Below are 12992 nucleotides of genomic sequence, written 5' to 3'. Positions count from 1 at the left end.
TAAAAAAGCACTGGAAATAGCCTTGCAAATAGAAAAAGCTACAGAGCTGACATCACAACTAGCTTCCCGCGCTTCCTCTCAGCCTGCATTGACGCAACATGTCGAAGATTCTGAGCGCTCACCTAGCCCTGCATCGTCAGACACGGACCCAGGGATTAACTACACATCCCACACACGTAGCCAGCCACGGTTGTGGCAACTGTGGATCCTCTTCCCACATGAGCAGAGCCCCAACATGCCCGGCCAGGGGAAAAGTCTGCCAGTCCTGCGGGAGAGACAACCACTTCGCCAAAGTCTGTCGCTCTGCGCCGTCCGTGCTCGGCCCACGGACAGGCCCACGACAGGCTGTGGCTAGCTCATCAGCCCCAACACCCATACACTCTGTCAGCTCTGCACGTGCGTCCTTCAAGACGTGCACAGTGGAACTAGATGGGGTCTGTGTTCCTTTACTGCTGGATACTGGAGCGGCTTTATCCCTCCTCAACTGGTCCACAGTCAAGCACTTCCTGCCCCACATCACGCTGCAGACGCCTTCGGCTGTTCTCCATGGATATGGCAATTCTAAGATCGACTTAGTGGCCTCCCTCAGCTTTCCGGTGCGCCATGGCAACACATCCTTGGCTACCTTCACTTTTCAAGTGGCATGCCATGGAGCTAAAATCTTTTATAATAATACGATTAAAAGTGAAGAAGGAAGGAATGCGTCTGACAAGTTTATTCTATGTAGTAGTACTATATATATTAAATTAACACTACTTTAAGTACGATTTATTTGTAGCGATTCATTCACGTAGTTTTACTCTGTGGCCCATGAACCCCCAGTGGTTTTCCTTTTCGGCCCACTTGTTAAGGAGGTTGAATAGCCCTGGTGTATACCAACTGTATGTTGGCTGACATTTAGGTAACTTTTTTTCCCTCCACTCTAACCAAGGATGCCTGTTTTTAAATTCCCTAGCCTGACACCCAGTCTGAAAGGCTGGCCAGGGGGTTCTCATCTAAAAGTAACAAGGAGATATAAAGTGGGATTAAAACATTGTCTTCTGTTGACTACTTATTATGTGGTTTACACATTAATATGGGAGTACTGGACACACTCGCACGCACGCGCGCACGCACGCACACACACACACACACACACACGCACACACACACACATGCACACACACGCGAGAAGGAGGGGCCGCTTCGCGCTTCGTAATAACAGAGACAGGGCAGAACGCGAGCCGAGCGCGCAGGGGGAATTTTATGAATGGTGAATGTAGGAGATAACTTCCCCTGCTTAAAGTATTTTATTGCAGTTATACCCAACCGGTATTTGCGAAAAATAAACACAGAAGTGAAAGATCTGTCACAAGACGATTGATACGTATCCGTACACACTTTTAAGTGGGTATACGCAAATCCTGGTGCGTTCCTAGTGGGTATACGGCATACCTGCGTATCACGTAGACTACACCACTGGCTCCATGGCTGGCACGCGGTGGGTCCCAGTGTAATTTGAGAAATGCATCCCTGCCGGCGATTTTCATTGGATAAGGAAATTATGGGCGGGACTATTTTGTCCCGCCCACGGACGCTCTGGCATCTACGGATACGAATACTTTTGCTACACATTTACCACCTAGACGTGGTGCAAAACAACCTGCAAAAAAACCCACAGCTGAGACTTGCAGGAGCAGATTCGAGCAGTTGTAAAATGTATTTGTGCTCGCTCATTAAAATGCTGAATTAACATAGCGTTCACAGATGTGCAACTTCTGATGCATTAGCTCAAATTTGGGTTTACGAATGCACACCTTTTGGGCATGTTCTCCGATTATGAAACACGGGTGTGCGAATGTGTTTTGCACCAACTGCGCTGCAATAATTGTAGCAAAAGGATTTATGCACCTGTAACACAGATTTGCATACTCGTAGACCCTATTTTGTGTTTACAATGGTATAAAAAATATTTACGACTACAAATGTACTGTTACACATTTGTGACTTTAGAGTACACTTGCAAAATAAATATATACGACTTCAAATTTACTGTGACTTTAGTGTACGCATTCAAATTCGTGCAGTTAGGTGCTAAAGACTTTTGCTACAATAATACCTTCATACAGGCACTACCTATACGTCCCATTGTACCGATCTTGGTTGTAGTTCCATCAGACATCCACTGGGGGTGATCGCGGGCGAGTCCAGATTGAATGGGAGTCTATGGGGCTAGACGGCTAAATATATCTCTTTCACCTGCTTGTCGTTGAAATATAGCAAATTTTATTGTAGATTCCGCAAGTTCAATATAGATTATAGTTCAAAAGTCAAATCAATGAGTACTTATGTCCTTTCGATTTCTTACAGTTTGGGCTGTTGTTGGCCGTACACGCTAGCATTCTGCTAATGAATGCTGATTGGTCAGGGACGGACTTGCGACTGTTTACGACCGGGGACCCCTCTTGATGGCATCTGAAGCTGAAGCGCAATCTGAGGACTTTCCGTCAAAGTTAATTTTTGCGTACTGACACTGTATTTATATTTTCCTGCAGGCACTTTTATTTTTTATATAGTTATGTATGGTGAAAGTACATGGGTACAAATGGAATTTCTTCCATTTCTTGTGTTCAATGTTCAATGTGTTATATACATGGTACGGTATGACCACCTTAAATAATACAGTCAATGTCCCGCTCAACATCATTTCATCGGTCATTGTCTGTTTTTCGAAAATAAAGATAGTTTAAAAAAAAAAAAGCCTTGTAAATGTGCAATGATAAACTGCTCCAACAGTGGAAACGGATTGTCCTTTCTTTTTTTTTCTGAATAAAGAAACGTTCTTGCTTGCTCCTGTATGGTCCTGTGAAAGCATTTCTATGCATTCACTGATCTTTACAGATGGGTTTGCTTTAAGCCATTGAATTTAAATTCTCTGCCCTGCAACACATTATGCTACACATGTTAGTTAAATGAGAAATATGGTCTAGGTCACATTGAAACAGTAATTATACAAACATTACACCAACATTGCAACAGGCAAGTTTATTCAAACATCACACTAACAAGAACACAATAAGAACAGTAACTAATAGTAAATAAACAAAAAAATTAGAAATGATTTAACAACACTGAACATACTGAACAGAGGCAGGGAAAAAGGACAGAGGAAGAAGACTTGTCCCTTGTCACAGCATCAAGGTCCAACTGTAGAGATCAAGAAAGGAAGACGCATGAGGAGGAGTACAACAGAACACTGTGCTCTCTAGAAGATTGTTGACTGATGTAAACTAAGTTTATGCAGTCTTACAATTATGATTCTTTCAAATCCAGGTTTCTATTTCAGCAGAAAGATAGATAATCAGCCGACAGCCAGCAGCCAGCTGATAGCAGCTAGCACTATATAAATCAATAGCGATGTCGTTACTAAAAAAGCTTTATCATCGGCACTAGTGAGCAGGGCTGTAGTGGAGGGTAAACGCACGTAAACGCCGTTTACGCACCTCTGGAATTTAGGAAATAGCGTTTACGCACCTCTAAATAGCGTTTACGCGCCTCAAAGTTCCCTGTGCCTTGTATTCTGCCTTTGGAATAATCGGAAATAAATTCAGCATCATTTTAAAACACCTAAGACAAGGTTTCATATTGTTGAACAAATAAACGCTGTAATCTGAATAATTTTCATCTGCGCTGTAGGCCTATGATATTATGGTCTGTGACCCTCCAATCAGTGCCTTGCGGCTGCGGCAGCGACACCAATCAGGATCCAGGAAAATATGTAAACAGGAAGTATGTAAACACATGGCCCTGCTGCGCGTTGTGGATTATCATGCCTGCCTACCTGTCATTAATTAGCCATGGAAATCAGGCGATTTTTGAAGAGACCTTCGATTGCTCCCACTCCAACAGATGCCCGAAAAAGGCCTGAAGTACAAAGTAAGACTGAAGATGATCAATTCACATGAGTTGTTTTTGTGATTTATAAATCAATTTTACTTGAGGAACTATTAAGTGACTACGAGCATTCAGATTGGCCAATGCGTAGTCATGCTATCCGTGTACTACACTAAGTCAGTCAGAGTTTTACTATCCATATTAAACTCCGGTTTCGGCGTATCAACTTCGCTATAGCTTGGTCGCTATGTTAAAGCCTCAATTTGGAGGTGCGAGGTTGGCGGTTGCAGCCGTGGACTCCGCGGCTGAACCGTGGATCGGGCGGATGACGCGACAAAAAAAAATATTTTTATTAAATTCGGGCGGTTGGCGGTTAAACCAATAAAAATATAAATATTTATAAATATTTGTATTTTATATATTATAAATATTTTTATTTTATTATTTATTTTCTTTGAAGTTATTTTCCCAGCAAACTGGCCTGTTCCCTAGAGGAGCAGTATGGGGAATCCAAGTTGAAACAACTTGCCCAAAGGTTCAGACTTGATGACAGAAAAATTCTTGAAGGCTATAGGGATTTTAACTCAAGCATCATTCCAGAAAACCTTGCACCACTCCTGAATATCGACCATCTCATTCCAGTTAGCACTGCTGAGTGTGAGAGGGGGTTCAGCTTAATGAACATCATAGTGTGCCCCCTGAGATGCAGTTTGCACTTGGTCACAGTGTCGTCCTTGATGTTTATTCAACTGAATGGCCCACCACTCAGCCACCACATCCACCACCTTCAATCCAACACGTATGTGAAGTCCTGGCTGGTGAAGCACAGGGGAGCCATGAACCCCAGAACACGCCCCTGCAAGGCAGGACCTGACGTGGAGGACAAGGAGGCCCTCTGGGTACTACTGTGAAAGCATGCATACTAATACACACACATACACACATGCCATAGATAGATAGTTCTTAATCTACACATACTTTTCTTTACTGTTGAAATTTGAATAACTTGAATAAACTACAAACACATTCATTGACTGTCATTGATTGATTTAATATGACTTTAATTGATAACATAATGGAATATAGCCAGGCTAGCCTTACAGAGTCGCAACACTTTGCGTTGCGTTGCGTTGTGTCGAGGTCGGTCTGATCAAAAAATTCATAGTTTACCCACCTCTAATTTGACCACTACAGTACGGAAGAGGATTAGGGCCACACATGTAAAAAAAAATTAAGTTCTGACTTTATTCTCAGAATTCTGAGAAAAAAGTCAGAATTCTGACATTAATCTCAGAATTCTGAGAAAAAAGTCAGAATTCTGACTTTAAAGTCAGAACTACGGGTATCTGTAAGGACCAACCTCCGTGGGAGAGACACTTTGCTTTATGCAGTAGGAGGAAACCTATGGAAAGACAAGAAGGCCACAATCCGGCCCTAGAATGGCGCGGTAAAAGTGCAAAACCTGTGCGGTTTGGCAAGAATTCCGTACGGTTTTGAATGACTAATAGCCGCGGCTATTAGTCATTCACTCCGGCTATTAGTTATTAACTCCGGCTATTAGTTATTCACTCCGGCTATTAGGTATGCAGAACGAGCCCTCCCTCTTCTTTGCTTGACCACTAAGTTTGAAGGCTGTCTAACCAATCAGTGAAGAGAAATACCAGACTAAAGTAACGCATTGTCGAGACTAGAGCTGCAGTGCCTCCATGTTTCGCCGTAACATAAAGCTGTGTTGTCTTTACTAGTTTCACTACAATGTAATGACCACCACTAGCTAGTGGAAAATACATTTGTGTCTAGTACACTGATATATTTGTATATGTTAGGCTATATATTGAGATGGCAGTGTTCGAAATACCCGTCAATATTCGGGGATGCCCTCATCCCCAGATTGTTCTCGATATGCAGTAGCCAGCTAGGCCATAACATTACAATATTTCATGGATGCAAGCAAGCCAAGACAATAAATCTATATCTATAGCCTACATGACAACACACACACACACGCACACACACACACACACACACACACACACACACACACACACAGACACACACACGCACACACGTTAAACACACTGGTATTGCAATAGGAGCCTGCATTGGCTAAAGTTGTTGGGATGCACGTTATTTTATAACAGGGAGGGGCAAAGTTGTGCATTACAATGCAAACACGACAATAATTGGCACAGTTCTTGCGCACTCAGAAGAACATGAACTGAATAAATGCCAGTTATATAGCATATCGGAGACAGGCACACAATCAGTGCATTTGCAAATAAGAGCCTGCAGTATGACCGTTCTTGTGACATTATTTAACCATCCATCTACAGCTAATACGATCAGACAGATACATCATTGATCACATATAAGCCAACAACAAGCCCAACATCACCACGGCAGGTGCGCTCTCTCTCGCACATTCACACAATCACTCCAACTTCTCCAACTCCAAGGCAAAGCTGTTTCACTAAGACCACAAACAACCACAACTAACCAGCCTACATATCCACAACAATGCACAACAATCAGTTCTATACATTGCGTCTATCTTCTGTTTGGCGCACATGGCAAATGTGCATACTTGCACAGGACTGTCGGCTCCGCTTGTCAAAAAAATAGAACGTATTTGTGAATAAATGCTTTGAATTCTGAATACTGGACTTGGTGAGATTGGTGAGTTGGCTATGGGACGTGCACTTTTACCGCGCCATTTTAGGGCCGGATTGTGGCTTTCTTGGACTTCCATAGGTTTCCTCCTACTGCATAAAGCAAAGTGTCTCTCCCACGGAGGTTGGTCCTTACAGATACCCGTAGTTCTGACTTTAAAGTCAGAATTCTGACTTTTTTCTCAGAATTCTGAGATTAATGTCAGAATTCTGACTTTTTTCTCAGAATTCTGAGATTAAAGTCAGAATTCTGACTTTAATCTCAGAATTCTGAGATTAATGTCAGAATTCTGACTTTTTATCTCAGAATTCTGAGATTAAAGTCAGAATTCTGACTTTAATCTCAGAATTCTGAGATTAATGTCAGAATTCTGACTTTTTATCTCAGAATTCTGAGATTAATGTCAGAATTCTGACTTTATTCTCAGAATTCTGAGATTAAAGTCAGAATTCTGAGAATAAAGTCAGAACTTAATTTTTTTTTACATGTGTGGCCCTAATCCTCTTCCGTACTACAGCCCTGCTAGTGATGATTGAAAAAAAAAACACTCTGTAAGTAACATACATATGTAAAACATTCGCGCATTTCTTTTTTTTTACATTAGCTCACTAAAACTCTCTGTAACTCGTGTATTAAGCAAAAGCCTTACCTCCAACAGCTGGTGTTATCGTTGCGGATGCCATGAGAAAAGGGAATGATGCGGAAGCGCCGAAGTGATTTAGAAACTGCCGTAAAGCAGTACCTCTGACAGTATGGCAATGTGTGACGTCATCGCATTTCTTTAACGCCTTTTTAGAACAGATACATGACCTTAAAAAATGCAATATTCAGCTGAGTTTATTATCTTAGCCCCACCTTTTGAACGCAACTTTCAAATTCCTTGACAAAAAATTACATCGCGAGAAAAGTGGATTCTGAGGGTAAAACCCCATAGGCTCCCATTCATTCTGGACTCGCCTGCGAGCGCCCCTCGTGGACAGAGATTATTGCTGCAACCAGTCCAGAAAAACTGAACTAACCAGCGAGTGCCCATTCTCCTCATATTAGACATTCTCTGGTACTACGTACTCAAAATTTGGCTAGTAAGTACGGATAGTACGGGTATTGGAACACGGAGCGTGTCTCCCGAACGTTACGTCATGCAATGCATTCTGGGGGAAATGAGAATCAATAGCAAACCGTTAAAATAATACCTACTTTTTCGTATTACATTCCGTTTTGTGATACCTAACAACATCAAATACAATAAATAACAGTTTAAATCTTAAATACCAACAAGCAAATTGCACAAATTCATTGGAAAATAAACCCTGCAACACGGCCTTAGAACGCAAATGTGGTTCCGGAAGTAAAAATTCCATTTATAGTCTGCGTACCATGCAATGGTGTATATGCTTCTGCAGAAGCCACAAGTTAAAGACAAACGTCAAGGTTTAACAAAAACACATTTTGTTCGATGTATTTGAAACCACTACACTTCTATGGAGTCAGTTTCCTGACATAATTCAAACCTGAAAAAAAAAGTTTCAAAGGCTTGTAAGTCTGGGTCTGAAAACTCAACACCTTGTAATAAAGGTTTTGCAACACTGAAAAAATAGATTATAACCTGAAAAAAACTAAAACTAAAATTGAAACATCTCTAAACATGATTTTGTGTTCTATTTTATCTTCTTCATCATTTTCACCAACACATTTTCAAAGTTCAAACAATTTCACCAGCGCATTTGCAGAGTTTCAAATCTGGCACTGTTCCAACAGTGTATTTCATTGTTGCCCGGTTTTGAAACCTTGTAAATGAGATTCTGCAAACAGGTGTTCATACATTGAGAAATACGTTTTGAAAGGTTGAATATTTAGTTTTAAAAAGTTGTAAAGGTGTACGTTTACGACATTACAACGTATTTTTTCAGAACTGACTTTTCAGCACTGACTTTTCAGAGATTTGACCACACAGGCGCAAGCTTTGAGTCACGTGAATATTGGCAGTGTTCTGACGCCACTCGTTTTGAAACTCCTGACAGTCGAATCTGAAAACGTTCCTGGGGGCGGGACCATTTAGCTCTAAACCTATTGGTTGCTCTCGGCTGACGTACATTCCAATCACATGTGCCATTCACCGGGCTGTTCGTGATTGACAGTGCTCTGCCGATGACACGAATAAAAACGGGTTGATTTTGCTTTCCATTTTCTGGAACCAGAGTCTCATCTCCATATGACGCGACTAGCAAGGACGCGTCCTAGCAAGGCTGCAGCCTTCACTTTGGGAAACAGCCATGGTTCCAGAAAATGGAAATCAAAATCAACCGCGAAAGTCGCTTGTTATTTGTGTCATCGGCAGAGCACTGTCAATCACGCACAGCCCAGTGAACGGCACATGTGATTGGAATGTACGTCAGCCGAGAGCAACCAATAGGTTTAGAGCTAAATGGTCCCGCCCCCAGGAACGTTTTCAGATTCGACTGTCAGGAGTTTCAAAACGAGTGGCGTCAGAACACTGCCAATATTCACGTGACTCAAAGCTTGCGCCTGTGTGGTCAAATCTCTGAAAAGTCAGTGCTGAAAAGTCAGTTCTGAAAAAATACGTAGTAATGTCGCAAACGTACACCTTTACAAGTTTTTAAAACTAAATATTCAACCTTTCAAAACGTATTTCTCAATGTATGAACACCTGTTTGCAGAATCTCATTTACAAGGTTTCAAAACCGGGCAACAATGAAATACACTGTTAGAACAGTGCCAGATTTGAAACTCTGCAAATGCGCTGGTGAAATTGTTTGAACTTTGAAAATGTGTCGGTGAAAATGATGAAGAAGATAAAATAGAACACAAAATCATGTTTACAGATGTTTGAATTTTAGTTTTATTTTTTTTCAGGTTATAATCTCTTTTTTCAGTGTTGCAAAACCTTTATTACAAGGTGTTGAGTTTTCAAACCCAGAGACTTACAAGCCTTTGAAACTTTTTTTTTCAGGTTTGAATTATGGCAGGAAACTGACTCCATAGTTATCTGACATAATATGATAAAATCCATCTATTGTTGACTATATTGCATATGAGTTCTATACCATAAGTGCTGATTTGTTTTTATATAGTTTCAAAACCGTTAAAGCTTAACCTATTTCAACTGGGAAATCGTGGAATTTTCATTTTGGAGAAGATAATATAATATCATATAATATCAGAAAATTACCTTTGATACTTAAGTGCAATTAATAGTGTGTGTGTGTGTGTGTGTGTGTGTGTGTGTGTGTGTGTGTGTGTGTGTGTGTGTGTGTGTGTGTGTGTGTGTGTGTGTTTGTGTGTGTGTCACTGTAAGCGAGCTAGAGTCAGTGGCCGTGTATGTGTGTCACTCAGTGTGTGTGTGTGTGTGCATGTGTGTCAGACAAACCTGTCAAGGTGCTGCAGAGATAGCGCAACACAATATTACGTTGCACTGTAAGATTATAGCAATGGAACACACACAGACGTATGGAGTCAGTTTCCTGACATAATTCAAACCTGAAAAAAAAAGTTTCAAAGGCTTGAAAACTCAACACCTTGTAATAAAGGTTTTGCAACACTGAAAAAATAGATTATAACCTGAAAAAAACTAAAACTAAAATTGAAACATCTGTAAACATGATTTTGTGTTCTATTTTATCTTCTTCATCATTTTCACCAACACATTTTCAAAGTTCAAACAATTTCACCAGCGCATTTGCAGAGTTTCAAATCTGGCACTGTTCTAACAGTGTATTTCATTGTTGCCCGGTTTTGAAACCTTGTAAATGAGATTCTGCAAACAGGTGTTCATACATTGAGAAATACGTTTTGAAAGGTTGAATATTTAGTTTTAAAAAGTTGTAAAGGTGTACGTTTACGACATTACAACGTATTTTTTCAGAACTGACTTTTCAGCACTGACTTTTCAGAGATTTGACCACACAGGCGCAAGCTTTGAGTCACGTGAATATTGGCAGTGTTCTGACGCCACTCGTTTTGAAACTCCTGACAGTCTAATCTGAAAACGTTCCTGGGGGCGGGACCATTTAGCTCTAAACCTATTGGTTGCTCTCGGCTGACGTACATTCCAATCACATGTGCCGTTCACTGGGCTGTGCGTGATTGACAGTGCTCTGCCGATGACACAAATAACAAGCGACTTTCGCGGTTGATTTTGATTTCCATTTTCTGGAACCATGGCTGTTTCCCAAAGTGAAGGCTGCAGCCTTGCTAGGACGCGTCCTTGCTAGTCGTGTCCTATGGAGATGAGACTCTGGTTCCAGAAAATGAAAATGAAAATCAACCGCAAAATCAACCCGTTGTTATTCGTGTCATCGGCAGAGCACTATCAATCACGAACAGCCCGGTGAACGGCACATGTGATTGGAATGTACGTCAGCCGAGAGCAACCAATAGGTTTAGAGCTAAATGGTCCCGCCCCCAGGAACGTTTTCAGATTCGACTGTCAGGAGTTTCAAAACGAGTGGCGTCAGAACACTGCCAATATTCACGTTACTCAAAGCTTGCGCTCAAATCTCTGAAAAGTCATTGCAGAAAAGTCAGTTCTGAAAAAATACGTTGCAATGTCGTAAACGTACACCTTTACAAGTTTTTAAAACTAAATATTCAACCTTTCAAAACGTATTTCTCAATGTATGAACACCTGTTTGCAGAATCCCATTGACAAGGTTTCAAAACCGGGCAATAATGAAATACACCGTTAGAACAGTGCCAGATTTGAAACTCTGCAAATGTGCTGGTGAAATTGTTTGAACTTTGAAAATGTGTTGGTGAAAATGATGAAGATAAAATAGAACACAAAATCATGTTTACAGATGTTTGAATTTTAGTTTTATTTTTTTTCAGGTTATAATCTCTTTTTTCAGTGTTGCAAAACCTTTTTTACAAGGTGTTGAGTTTTCAAACCCAGACTTACAAGCCTTTGAAACTTATTTTTTCAGGTTTGAATTATGGCAGGAAACTGACTCCATGGAGTAACATCATGCGGGGACTGCAGTCAGGTACAAAGGAACGTACCATGTCGATGACAACGCTATACCGTATATGAAACACTACACACACGCACAGAATATATGACAACTTGTATTAACAATAAACAATATAATGACAAAAGGCAGGTATCCGGGAGGCAAGACTTCTGAACTGTAGAGCCGCTGTCATGCCAAATTTGTACCGGCTGCCAAATTTGTACCGGGCGCGTCATCCATACGTAATCCATTCCAAACCTGCCTGGCAACAGATGATCGCGTCGAATGGCGTGAAAGGTTCACGGATATTCGCGAACCTTCTATCTAGCGATCCGTTATCTGTATTGTGCTATTTCGTCCTTGACCTGCTTTAAACACTCAGTTTACTTGCTAAATTTGATTAAACAATTAAATACAATACAAATATCAAGTAAAAACAAGTGTTATCTAGCGATCCGTTTTCTGTATTATGTTATTTCCTCTTTGGCAACATGAGCGCGAATGTTTTTTGAAACGCGCTTTAAACACTCAGTTTACTAGCTAAATTTGATTAAACAATTGAATACAATACAAATATGAAGTAAAAACAAGTGTTATCTATCGATCCGTTAACTGTATTATGTTATTTTGTCTTTGGCAACATGAGCGCGAATGTTTTTTGAAACCTGCCCGGCAACGGACGACGCGATCATCTGCTGCCAGGCAGGTTTGGAATGGATTACGTATGGATGACGCGCCCGGTACAAATTTGGCAGCCGGTACAAATTTGGCATGACACCGCCCACTGCAAAGTGTGACGTCACACTATTACTGATGTAAAGTTTGAGGCAAACAAACTGTTTCACTCAATAGGTGCGTTCTCGGTGGGCGAGAATACACCCCTGGCTCGGACTTGCATATATCACCCCTATTTATAGTGCTTTCTCTATGGCACTGTGGCGTGAGCTACGCCTTTAACGGTCGTGCATGCGCACTGCATTCGCACTACACACCCTAGTGATGTGTCGCGCGCTTGGCGTCTCGGTGCGTGCTCGCGCTCTGCCGTCCTCTGCCGTCGGGTCCTCGGTGGTGATGCTGCGCGCGGAGCGTCGCTCTGCGCTCCTACGTCTTTATCTGCTGCCACAACCGCAGCAGTGGTCCAGGTTGACTCTGATGAAACGGGGGGCAGAGAGCTGAAACGCCATGACGGAGGATCGTACTCGTTCCCTACCGTTTGTACAGCAGTGACGTCGCCGGTTGAACGTGTAATATATCCAAAGGTGAGAGAGTGCGGATATCTCCTGATTCACCCTGGACCACAGATCCTCTCCATCTGATGCTGCTGACGGTGTGATGCTGTAACGCAGCCTGCGTGCTTTTCTTCGGTAAGGCCATCTATGCATTGTGTTTTCTCTCTCTGTCAGCTTTGAGAAATTAGAAAACGAACGGCGTGAAATTAACGTCCGCTCCATATAGTTCCTCTCCCTGTTTCTTAGCATC

At 41.6% G+C, this 12992-nt stretch overlaps 1 protein-coding gene across 4 annotated transcripts in view; it reads left to right on the top strand.

Annotated features, from left to right (window-relative positions):
- The first annotated feature begins 12562 nt into the window (after positions 1-12562).
- Positions 12563-12992, top strand: part of dtnbb (dystrobrevin, beta b) — a 35904-nt gene continuing 35474 nt past the window's right edge. For all 4 annotated transcript variants that reach the window (XM_030355909.1, XM_030355910.1, XM_030355907.1 and 1 more), the window contains exon 1: positions 12563-12877. The gene's annotated coding sequence lies outside the window, so the exon portion shown is untranslated. The remainder of the gene's footprint in view (positions 12878-12992) is intronic.

Source organism: Gadus morhua, chromosome 5, assembly GCF_902167405.1.
Source record: "Gadus morhua chromosome 5, gadMor3.0, whole genome shotgun sequence".
NCBI lineage: Eukaryota > Metazoa > Chordata > Actinopteri > Gadiformes > Gadidae > Gadus > Gadus morhua.
Note: the sequence above shows the minus strand (reverse complement) of the source record. Positions and strands in the feature narration are given on the sequence as shown.